At 46.2% G+C, this 9231-nt stretch overlaps 3 long non-coding RNA genes across 4 annotated transcripts; all 3 read right to left on the bottom strand.

Annotated features, from left to right (window-relative positions):
• Nucleotides 1-395: 395 nt before the first annotated feature.
• LOC114433510 (uncharacterized) lies at nucleotides 396-996 on the bottom strand. Of its 2 annotated transcripts, XR_003670368.1 has the most exons (4): nucleotides 964-996; nucleotides 758-880; nucleotides 620-667; nucleotides 396-528 (listed from the first exon to the last, which is right to left on the bottom strand). It is a non-coding gene; the product is annotated as an uncharacterized LOC114433510 (long non-coding RNA). The 2 variants fall into 2 exon arrangements; XR_003670367.1 differs by lacking the exon at nucleotides 396-528 and having other exon boundaries at nucleotides 604-667.
• Nucleotides 997-1079: 83 nt separating this feature from the next.
• LOC114433511 (uncharacterized) lies at nucleotides 1080-3616 on the bottom strand. The gene is made up of 4 exons (XR_003670369.1): nucleotides 1446-3616; nucleotides 1331-1366; nucleotides 1211-1254; nucleotides 1080-1131 (listed from the first exon to the last, which is right to left on the bottom strand). It is a non-coding gene; the product is annotated as an uncharacterized LOC114433511 (long non-coding RNA).
• Nucleotides 3617-4253: 637 nt separating this feature from the next.
• On the bottom strand, nucleotides 4254-5011 carry LOC114433512 (uncharacterized). Its single transcript, XR_003670370.1, has 3 exons — nucleotides 4775-5011; nucleotides 4383-4704; nucleotides 4254-4315 (listed from the first exon to the last, which is right to left on the bottom strand). It is a non-coding gene; the product is annotated as an uncharacterized LOC114433512 (long non-coding RNA).
• Nucleotides 5012-9231: the final 4220 nt, after the last annotated feature.

The following is a 9231-nucleotide window of genomic DNA, read 5'->3' on the forward strand; positions in this document are numbered from 1 at the left end:
GTCAAGTCACCCAAACCACACCTCAACCACCACAAAACTAATCAACTATTCCACAAGCTCAACTCCAACTAACAACACGCCGGCATTCTACGATCTAAGCTACAATATCCACAACCTTGACCCTACATTGCACAACACAATACCACCCAGACCCTCAGTCAGTCAAACAGTCAGGGCACGTTGGTGCACGCCGAATCCATCCGGAGCCAAAGTCTTGGTGAGATTTCCAACCCGGAGAGTCATTTGAAATCCTGTCCATTGGGGTTCTGGAGACAGGGCAAAACGCTCTACTTGAGTGTTCGGCCAAACCTAAAACAAGTCCCCTGACATTTCAAAACAATTTCTGAATTTAAAAAAAAACACCACAAAAACACAAGTTACATACCTACAGTTTCACAAGGTTTTACAGTACCTCCACATCTGCAATAGACTGTTGGTGTGGTCTGAGAGAGAACACTAAAGCAATTACTGTACACCACGCTGACAGGCAGAGGCGATGATGCGCAGATGCTTCAAGGTGCTCTTCATCTGCGGAGGAGAGGACAGACCATATTAAGACAGTAACCTTCCTTTGGTTAATTGCCATTGGTGACAATCTGTGATGGGGAGTTCATCGCACCTGGTTGAACTGCAGAGGCCACCGACTCCTTCAGCATTTCTTCAAGGCCTACGGGGGATAAAACGGTCACAAAGCAAATATTGTAAGTAAATTACTCAGGTAGGATGCATTACCATGACTTGCAGACTGAATACTTACACATCCAGGCTTCTAAAGTCACACAGCAGCACACATCTTCACGGGTAGGATGTACTACAATGAGTTGCAGACACACTACCTTACTCACAGAAATCCAGCCTTCGAGGCGACAAATCAGTGGTCCTGCGAAGCCAAAAAAAAAAAACACAGCAGCATGGTAAGTGTCTTCACTGGCAGGATGTGTGAACAGGTTGTAGACATATTACCTCACTTGCAGAAGTCCAGGTGTCCACTCAGCGGTTCTGCCGAACAACAAAAATCAGAGTGGTAAGCAAGCGTCTTCACTGGAAGGATGTGTTAACATGAGTTGCAAATATACTACCATACTCGCAGGAATTCCACCCCTCAGATGACGAATCAGTGGTCCTGTGCAGCTAAAAACATAATAAAACACAGTGGTAAGCAAGCATCTTCACAGAAAGCATGTGTTATGATGACTTGCAAACACACTACCTTGCTCGCAGAAATCCGGCCTTGGAGGTGACGAATCTCTGCTCCTGCAAAGCAAAAAAAAACACAGCAGCATGGTAAGTGTCTTCACTGGCAGGATGTATTCAGTTGCAGACATATTACCTCACTTGCAGACATCCAGGTGTCCACTCAGCGGGTCTGTGGAACAATAAAGTCAGAGTGGTAAGCAAGCGTCTTCACTGGAAGCATGTGTAGAGAACAGTTGCAGACACATTACCTTCCTCGCAGAAATCCGGCCTTCCAGGTGACAATATCAGCGGTTCTGTGAAGATGAAAACAGCCATGAACGCACACATATTTCCTCCAACAACCCACTGTTCTGTTAAAGCCCTCCAGTGCTCAGACAGGAACCTCCAAAAAGCCCATGATAAAAAGCACCCGTAGTGGCTGTGCTACCTAGCTGCCTACATTAAAGTGAAAAGTGACCCTACACTTTCGGCTACCATGCTCGTCCTAAGTTTGAATTAGACTTTCTTTACGCGCTCTACAGCCTTTTTTTTTAGGAAGCATAGTTTGTTCTAAGAATTTACCTTTGTACGCTACAACTACTTGACATATTTACAGTTAAAGGGAACACTGACACTTCACCTCTCCTTTAACATATTCCATTTCATTTGCTGCCTGGTTTAGACACCGACACTTTAATCTGTCTCACTTCTATTAACTACTCTTATTGTTGATGATGAAGATTCTCCAAATTAACCTAAACGACTTTTTTTGTTACGCTCTGTTAAAACACTAATGACGCACGTGCTACTTAACGAACCTCGTTTTGCCACCATTAAAGGTGATACACGCAACATATAAACTTCACTTTTAGGACGCCAGGTTTGGGCCATTAATTCTAGCCTCTACACTACCGCTTTGACTAGTTTACCTGGTATCCTGTCCTATTTATTACTACACCACACTACTCTGGGCATTTTACACCAAACAACTCCCCAAGACCGACAACTAGCCCATCGTCAACAACCCACCTACAATCATCACAACAAACCAAATGCCCAGCACCAAGAGCTCCTACAACCACTAGCTACCATAACGTCTGAATCCCTAATGTTACTTATAACTACTAACTCTCTCCTACCCTACTTAGCCATTAAAGTTATATACATTATAAATTTGATCTACTAGTAAATAAGGTCTAGGACATGTTCTCCTGACGTCCTTTTCTTACTATGCTGCCAGCACGTGGTAACGAAGCACTTTAAACTTTAAACGCCTACTTAATTACTTCATATTTTATTGGATTTTTGGCTAGATAATGACAAATGTTTAGCAAAACTACAGCTAAATTATCTCAGTCCTACCATCTATTATTACTTGTGTTTGATTATTCTGCCCTACACTGTCCTAGTTTATATGCTTCCTGTCACAACGCCTAATTATTTAATTTAACTCCTTCCTCTCCTACATTGTCCTAGTTTATATGCTTCCTGTCACAGCGCCTAATGGTTTAATTTAACTTCTACCTCTCCTACACTATCATTCGTTTGCTTATTCTGCCCTACATTGTCCTATTTCCAAGCCAACACCTCCCAAAGCTCCTACAACAGTTCAGGAGCACCCGTCCTGCAGACGTATTAAACGCCTGTCTCCCCATCTCCTCAGAAATGGACTTCAAGTTTCCACAACAATTGCTGATTGATTGGAACATTGCTGTGACGCTGCTCGTCGTCATGTTGACGTGGCACACACTGAGTGTATGATCCAGAAGGTTTGTCCAGGTTCTGACACAGTTGCTGAAAGCATTGATCGTTTCTTCTTGTTGTCTTCAACTCTTCAGAGATCCTCACAATGCTTCTTCCATTTAAAGGAGTCATGAGCTGTTCCATTCACTGCAAAGTTGATTCATTTCTTTTCTTATTTTCTGTCCACGTCGTGTCCTTTACTGTCAACATTTTTATGTCATTGCTTCAAAACTGGTCAAGGCACCCCTTTGGGTGTTGCCTATTCACAGTCAACAAAAAAAAATCTCCATCAATCAAACCCAATCCACATAACCACCAATACCACAGCAGCACATGGTAAGACACAAAAACAAACCCACAACACAGAACCACCACAACAAAAACAACAACAACAACACTAACCAGATGCCGGCATCCACACACCCCCTAAACAACAACCACAACCTCCTACACACCTGTCGTCACTAAACACTAATTTAATCTTACTTAATCCTACCTTAACGCTCTACTACTAATTTTATATTATAAATATAAATCTATATATTATAGTAATTATTGTTAGCGACCCTGACTAGCCGCTCTATTTAAACATCTATTTTATTATTAAGCCTATTTTAGTTGTCTACTGACATAACCCGAACATTTAGGTTAACCTAATTTCTTTGTCGCACCTTTCCACTATGAACACTACATTTATTTAATTTATTAATACAACAACTATGTTAATTTATTTAATTATACTATGAATAATATAATTTTTATCACTACACTAGTGGTAGCCTGCGTGAGGGAAGAAAATATGAGGTGAAAAAAAAAACCATGCCATACAGAAATAACAAGAAAACCGATAACCTGACACAGCAGCACATGAAGACATCTCCTCAGACCACAGGCGGGGCCTGGCTGGTGGATGACCAGGTGCAGGCAGAGGCACTGGTGGCGCTGGTGCCGTTATGTGGTCGTCAGCTGAGGAGGACAAGATGGACCATGTTTAACAACAAATATAACACATGATCTGCAATGCAGAGTTAAAACACTGCAGACATGAGGGCAACACGAGTAAAACTAAATGCTGATGGTGCAGATGTAGCTGCAGGCCTCATAAGTAGTCGCAGTTGAGGACCAGGCCAACACGCCCGATGTTGCCACTGTTCCTCCTCGCAAGATCCGACTTTTGTCTGAGCGCTAATCATCTGCCAAAGAACATGCTTTATCTGCCAGGCAGGCCATGCTGCAGTCAGGGACCTCTTCACAGGACACCAGCTGAAAAAGCAGCAGAGTCTTCAGGTTGGTGTGTCCTACCATCAGCAGTGAAGCAGCCAGGAAACATCTACTCACCTTGTCGAGTTCAATCCACTGCAATGTCTCAGAAAGCACCAAGGAAGGCCTTCAAGGCCTGAAGAGGGAAAATCAGACATGATGACACAATTTACAACTAAATTCAACTTTAAAAAAAAACACACTTCATGACTTCATTGTAAATTCAGCGCTCGTCCTCAGACAGCCTGGATCCTCTGCAGCCTGTGCATTGCTCCTGAGCTCCATGTGCTCCGATTATCACTGCTTTCAGCTGTGTCTCTGGTGCATTTCTCCTGTTCACCACTAGATGGAGACAAACTTTGTCAGTTTGGAAGCATCGACTTCACACTGATATTTATGAAGCGTTTGAATGTAACACTTATTGTTGAACACAGACAATAATGCTTCCCTTTTATCTCAGCGACTCTGTAATGAAGTCCAGATTATCTGCAGACATTCACAGGGTGGAAGCACCTGCTCTGGCTTCTAAAGACAAAACAACATTCATCAACTTGTGTCTTCATCTTCACTGTAAACTCAAACAAGCCAACAGCACCTGCTGCAGCTCCTCACTGTGCGCCATGTGCCTGCCAGCAGCAGGCCGCTGCCTCTGCTTCCAGGCCTTTCTGTGGAACCAGGCCTTCTCTCTTCTCCTTCGGTCGAACCAGGGCCCTTTCTCTAATCTTTCGGTGGATGTTACACCAGAGCTGGCGGTGACGTGCTATGATACTGGCTAGCTGCCGTTACACCAGCAGTACATTAGACCAAGCAGCTGAACTTCCACACCCGCTTCAGGCTGTCTCCAAAATGGCGCCGATGCACGGCCAACTTATCACTTCCTGAGAACTGTTTCTTCTTCTTCTGTTTAATGGAGAGTGACAACCAACATTTGAGGTGCATTACTGCCACCTACTGCCCTTCTCACCATTCCTTTAAACATGAAAACCCGAAAACCTCCTAAACACTGACTGTGTTTTTTATTTATTTATTTAGTCAAATGTACACAGGATGTTGTTTTTGTTTGGCTTCATCAATAACACTATTCATTTTTATACATATAAACAATATATAAATACAGAGCTGTGGTCATTCCCCACGCTGACCAGTAGAAGCCGTTTCTGGCTAATGACTGAGAACAAGAGCAGACATGAACATTATTTTTGTAGTCTTTAGGTTTGAACTATTTGATATATTAGTGCATCAGGTAGTCCTGCAAATAGCAGCAGTGTCGGTGTACGACATAGCTCTGTTCCCACACAGTAGCTGTTTGTGGACTCGTATTCCAGCTAGCCAGCTAGTCGCTACTTTCTGCACAAAGTAATGGAATCCAGGATAGGTTCTTCAGACTTCTATCAGAATCAGAATCCGAATCAGAATTACTTTATTTATCCCGGAGAGGAAATTCTTTCTGTTACAAATAGAAATCAAAAAAGATAAATTGAAATATATAATAAATATCTAAATACCTAGATACCTAGCATTAAAATCCCTGCTGTCTAAAGAAGAAGACACATATTCACTACTGTATAAAAACATTTACATTGTAAAGAGCAGGACATGAATGTACCAGTATGAATGTGCAGTGTCTGAGTGACTGTTACAGTTCAGAGTTCAGTGGTTTGACTGACAGGCAGTGGAGTACTTGACTTTCTTACAGTCTCTGGGTCTCTGTGCTGCATGGTGCTCCAACTGGGGACTCTCTCATCTTGCTGGGAGACTTCAACGCCCACATGGGCAGCGACAGTAACACCTGGAGAGGCGTGATTGGGAGGAACGGCCTCCCTGATCTGAACCCGAGTGGTGTTTTGTTATTAGACTTCTGTGCTGGGCATGGTTTGTCCATAATGAACACCATGTTCGAGCACAAGGTTGTCCATCAGTGCACCTGGCACCAGGACACCCTAGGCCGGAGGTCAATGATCGATTTTGAAATCGTGTCTGCTAGGGAGATCTTCAACTCCCACCTCCGGGAGAGCTTCACCCAGATTCTGAGGGAGGTTGGGGACATTGAGTCGGAGTGGACCATGTTCTCCACCTCTATTGTCGATGCGGCTGTCCAAAGCTGTGGCCACAAAGCCTCAAGTGCCTGTCGCGGCGGGAATCCCCGGACCCAGTGTTGGACACCGGAGGTCAGGGATGCCGTCAAGCTGAAGAAGGAGTCTGATAGGTATCAGCAGGCCAAGCGTGTTGCAGCGAGGGCAGTTCTAGAGGCAAAAACTGGGCCTGGAAGGAGTTCGGGGAGGCCATGGAGGAGGACTATCGGTCAGCCTCGAAGAGATTCTGGCAAACTGTCTGGCGGCTCAGGAAGGGGAAACAGTACCCCACCAACACTGTATTTGGTGGAGGTGGGGAGCTGTTGACCTCGACTGGGGATGTGGTTGGACAGTAGAAGGATTACTTTGAGGATCTCCTTAATCCCACCAACGCACCTTCCATTATGGAAGCTGAGGCTGAGGACTCAGTGCTGGACACATTTATCACCTGTGCTGAAGTTGCCATGGTAGTCAAAAAGCTCCCCGGCGGCAAGGCACCGGGGGTGGATGAGATTCTCCCTGGGTACCTTAAGTCTCTGGATCTTGTGGGGCTGTCTTGGCTGACACGCCTCTGCAACATTGACCTGTATGACCCGAGCAGGAGTTTGGTTCGCATTGCCGGCAGTAAGTCAGACCTTTTCCCGGTACATGTTGGACTCCAGCAGGCTGCTCTTTCTCACCAGTTCTGTTCATAATTTTTATGGACAGAATTTCTAGGCGCAGCGAGGGACCGGAGGGGGTCTGGTTCGGGAACCACAGGATTTCATCTCTGCTTTTTGCGGATGATGTTGTCCTGTTGGCTTTATCGAGCCAAGACCTCCAGTGTGCACTGGGATGGTTTGCAGCCGAGTGTGAAGCGGCTGGGATGCGAATCAGCACCTCTCAAGTCTAAGGCTCTCGAAAAAGGTGGCTTGTCCTCTATGGGTGGGAGGAGAGGTCAGCATCAGGTCAGGGTCTCGTTCACGAGTGAGGGAAAAATGGAGCGGGAGATTGACAGGCGGATCGGTGCAGCCTAAGCAGTAATGCGGTTGCTGTACCGGTCTGTCGTGTTGAGGAGACGGACAGACGAGGCAAATGCAACACTTCAGGACTGCTTTGAAGTGACTGACTGGTGAACCCCACGGCCAGGACATTGATGGGATCACAGAGTGCATCACTGGATACATAAACTTCTGTGTGGACAGTGTTGTACCAGTCAAGACAGTAAATTGTTACCCCAATAACAAGCCATGGGTGACTAAAGACATTAAAGCCATTTTAAATAGAAAAAAGAAGGCGTTCACAGTGGGCGACAGGGAGGAGGTGCGAGCTACACAGAAGGACCTGAGAATAAAAATGAGGGAGGCCAAGGAGAAGTACAGGAGGAAGCTGGAGTGGAAACGTCAGCAAAACAACACGAGAGAGGTGTGGAGTGGCATGAGGTTACAGGTCGAGCAGCAGTCGTGGAGTTAATGGCAGTGTGGAAAGGGCCAGTGAGCTGAATCCGTTTTTTAACAAATACAGTGACCCCAATGCTCACCCTGCTAACGACTCTTCAGCAGCTGAGCGACACCGACCAGCCACCTCACCCGCCCTCTCTTCCCCCACAGCTCATCCAGATGGCCCTGCTCGCACCTCGTCCTCAGACCCCTTGGCTGACAGTCATTACTGTTTCCCCACCTCCACCGTTCACCTTCACCACAGAGCAGGTGAGAAGACAGCTGCAGAGACTCCACACAGGCAAAGCTGCTGGCCCTGATGGCGTGAGCCCCAGGGTCCTGAAAGCCTGTGTCCCCCAGCTAAGTGGAGTACTTCATAATGTCTTCAACTTCAGCTTGAGTCTTCAGAGAGTCCCCATCATGTGGAAGACATCATGCCTCGTTCCTGTTCCAAACACCCCGCGTCCCAGCGACTTGAAGGACTACAGGCCCGTGGCTCTGACGTCACACATTATGAAGACTCTGGAAAGACTCATTCTGGAACAGCTCCGGCCCATGGTCCAACCACTTGATCCCCTCCAGTTCGCCTACCAGCCCCGCCTAGGAGTGGAGGACGCTGTCATCTTCCTGCTGGACAGAGTCTACACCCACCTGGATAAGCCGGCAAGCACTGTGAGATTCAGGTTTTTGGATTTTTCAAGTGCTTTTGACACCATCAGGCCGGCCACGCTGGCTGAGAAGCTGACAGCGATGCAGGTGGATGCCCCACTGGTGTCCTGGATGGTGGACTATCTGACTGGCAGACCACAGTATGTACACCTACAGAGCTGTATGTCAGACAGACTGATCAGCAACACCGGGGCTCCACAGGGGACCGTCCCCTCTCCCTTCCTCTTCACTCTCTACACCACAGACTTCAACTACTGCACAGAGACCTGCAACCTCCAGACATTCTCTGATGACTCTGCAGTGGTTGGATGTATCACTGGTGGTGATGAGAGGGAGTACAGGACACAGAGGTGTGTCAGAGGAGGACGTGGTCCAAAATAAAGACCATACTGGACTGTCCCTCTCACCCGATCCACACTGTGCTGACCAGCTACAGGAGCTCGTTCAGCAACAGACAACAGGGAGACATGGGCACTTTCTGGACACATTAGAGAATAAAATCCAAAACGAGGCTGTCACGTGATATTCTGATAATTGACACAGGCTTCATTGGATAGGCTCCCTTTACTTGACACAGGCCTCAGGGCTCAGTGTCACACGTACCATCACTACCAAGCCTTACAGCAGTTTTTCTTGTCCCCTTCGGGGTTTTGTATTTCAAGCCTTTGACTAATTGTTTATGACCCTTGCCTGTTTTTGGACTTAGCTCACTCCCTCTACCTTTGCTTGTGGGACTGATCTAAACCTGGTTTTTGTTAATAGAATCTATGTCTGCGCCTGAGTCCTCTTACCTGCAAACCCAACATTTGCAGAGAATACAGAGACTTGGATGACACAGAACATTCTAATTACCTGAATATTATCTCCAGCATTAACTAATAAACAAAGTAGCA

This window comes from Parambassis ranga, chromosome 3, assembly GCF_900634625.1.
Source record: "Parambassis ranga chromosome 3, fParRan2.1, whole genome shotgun sequence".
In the NCBI taxonomy this organism is placed as follows: domain Eukaryota; kingdom Metazoa; phylum Chordata; class Actinopteri; family Ambassidae; genus Parambassis; species Parambassis ranga.